This window comes from Montipora foliosa, chromosome 14, assembly GCF_036669935.1.
Source record: "Montipora foliosa isolate CH-2021 chromosome 14, ASM3666993v2, whole genome shotgun sequence".
Classification (NCBI taxonomy): Eukaryota; Metazoa; Cnidaria; class Anthozoa; order Scleractinia; family Acroporidae; genus Montipora; species Montipora foliosa.
The window spans coordinates 14,700,348-14,702,847 of NC_090882.1; positions in this window are offsets into that span (position 1 = coordinate 14,700,348).

A 2,500-nucleotide genomic window follows, 5' to 3' on the forward strand; every position below is an offset into this window, starting at 1 on the left:
GTGCACCACAGATGTGCACCAACATGGCGTTTTCATACTGGACTCTGTAAATTTCTGCGAAACATTTCGACGAATATCTGAAGTTTGGGGAAAGGCACGGGCCTAAAACTTGGCGAAGTGTCTTCTTCATTTATCTTCTACAACATCACGAATTCTTGACTTTTTCCACTGGATGGTTTTCGATTTATTTTTTTATTGCGTGACAGTGAAAACGATCTATATACTGACATTAAAGTCATAATTTGTGAAGTTTGCAGAGTTTAAAATCTGTCAAGTAGGTTTATCGAATTCCAAAGAAAGAACTCGTGGACCTTCCGTTCTGTTTGTTTATAGTTACTGGGTTGCCTTATAAGGCAAACCCAGTCGAGGTCTTCGTTTAGTTTGTTTGTTTTCTTTTTTTTTTTTTTTTTTTTTTTTTTTTCCGTGTCGGTAAAAGTCTTGCCGGTCACTCCCCTGGTAAGTGGTGTCTTTGTGTATAGAGCCTTCTGCGCGTATTTTCTTAGGATCGAGAGGGTGGTGGAACTGCGTAGATTTCTCTGGTGGACACAGTAGAATCATTAACTTAGCCTGCAATGGCGTCGAAAGTCATGCAACGCGAATGGCGTTTTAGTGGATCCTTAAACAAAATATACCCTTATGGAGCTCAATAATGGAAAGTCAGTTGGATAAACTAGGCATGAATCTCAAAAGCGACGAGTACTGGACTTCGACAACAATCTATCGCCCGTCGAGACGAAATCAAAGTGAGCAGTATTTACCTGAAGTACATGGTAATTTGACACAATTGAGTTTCTTGTCTTCACGCACGCAATCAAATAGGAAGAGGTTTTCGCCTCTAAGAGCAAATATGTTGTTTGTTTCAATAAACTTTTCGCTGGAAACGGATTCTGTGGTATTTTCTGCCTTTGTGAATTATAATATCATGTTGTGTATTGAATTTTCGAGCTTAAGGTTCAAATGTGATATGGGAGAAGTTTTTTAGTATTGCTCTGTAAGCAGGAAGGGTTCACAGGCCTGTCGGAAGCGTGCTTGAGTTACAACAAAATGAGGCCCAAAATCAGTGAAAACTTGTGACGCAGATGAATAATAAAGTAGCTGCTATTTCCAGAATGATGGAATTACCTGGTGATAAATAACGTCGTACGCGTCTTGGAGAGTAAAATTAATTTTGACTTTGCATAAACAAGAGTTGGGCGATTGTGATCTTTGTTTTGACTTCGCTCCTTTCATTGTCAAACTTTATAACACTTGACAGAAAAAGAAACTTACAAAAACCCGGTATCTTGCCATCATTTGACACAGATGCTTCACTGTTTGGCGAGTAAACATGCCGCGGTAACTTAATCACGGCGCCCGCTGAATTCCGGCCATGTCACTTTCGATTTTGCAATTTACTTGAACGTAGCAAAAATCTCCCAAAATGTTTGTCGTTGATCGTAACTTTTTATATTCTATAGATCGTTTTCACGTGACGTCATCACCTTCCAAAATCTAAAACTAAAGATCCACCAAAGTTTTTATCCTCATCAGGCATAAGAGGCGGCATATCTATATCTGTTGACAATTTCACAGCTCAATAGCGTGCTTCGTTTGGAAACCAGAGCATTTTGAATTTCAGGATTATGTAGGTGCGTGACACAAAGCTACGATCAAGTTTGTTGAAAAATATATACTTATCTCATGATTTTGACCCCTTTTAGAAGTTAGAGCATTAGGAAAAGTGCTTATGTAAATGCTTGTTTTTTCAGTAGTGATAATCAGTCGCCTAGATAGCCAAAGTCAGTTCCAGATGTTTACACTATTTTCCGGCCTGCGAAACATTTCGACGAATATCTGAAGTTTGGGGAAACGCAGAGGCCTAAAACTTAGACAAGTGTCTTATTTCTTTATCTGCTATAAGATAACAATTTCTTAGCGTTTTGCACTGGATAGTTTTTGATTTATTTTTTTTATTGCGTGACAGTGAAAACGATCTATATTCAAGGTTCAAAATTAATGTTGTTTTCATGTCGTAAATATTTTATTCTCGATCGACCGTCCGGGAAACTTCCTTCTGCTCTTTCTGAAAACTGTGTATCAATATTTAGTTGCTTTTTCATCAATATTTGTTTTGCATAAAGCACGCTAACAGAATCTGTACCTTGCTGAGTTCGCATTTGTTAGCGTTAATAGTATTTTCGGTCAAATGTTTCTGTTTTTTATGAGGGGTTTATTGTTTTGGTCTCCCATCCCAACACTAACCCCGCGAAACAGGGCTTGACTTCAGTGAAGTTTAGTATTACAAAGTTTTCGGATGCTCATAGGGCACATTTGTGGTGAAAAGAAGTTGTGAGGGAACTTGAAAATTATCAACATGTCAGCCCAGAAGCCAATGTTTCTCGCTTCTCTTTTATTTGTTATTCTTCAGAGACTGGAATGCTGTATTTCAATACCACACAATTCAGTGCCTTCTGATTTTCTGTAGCACGTACCACAGGCAAGCCAGTGTATGCTTCACAGA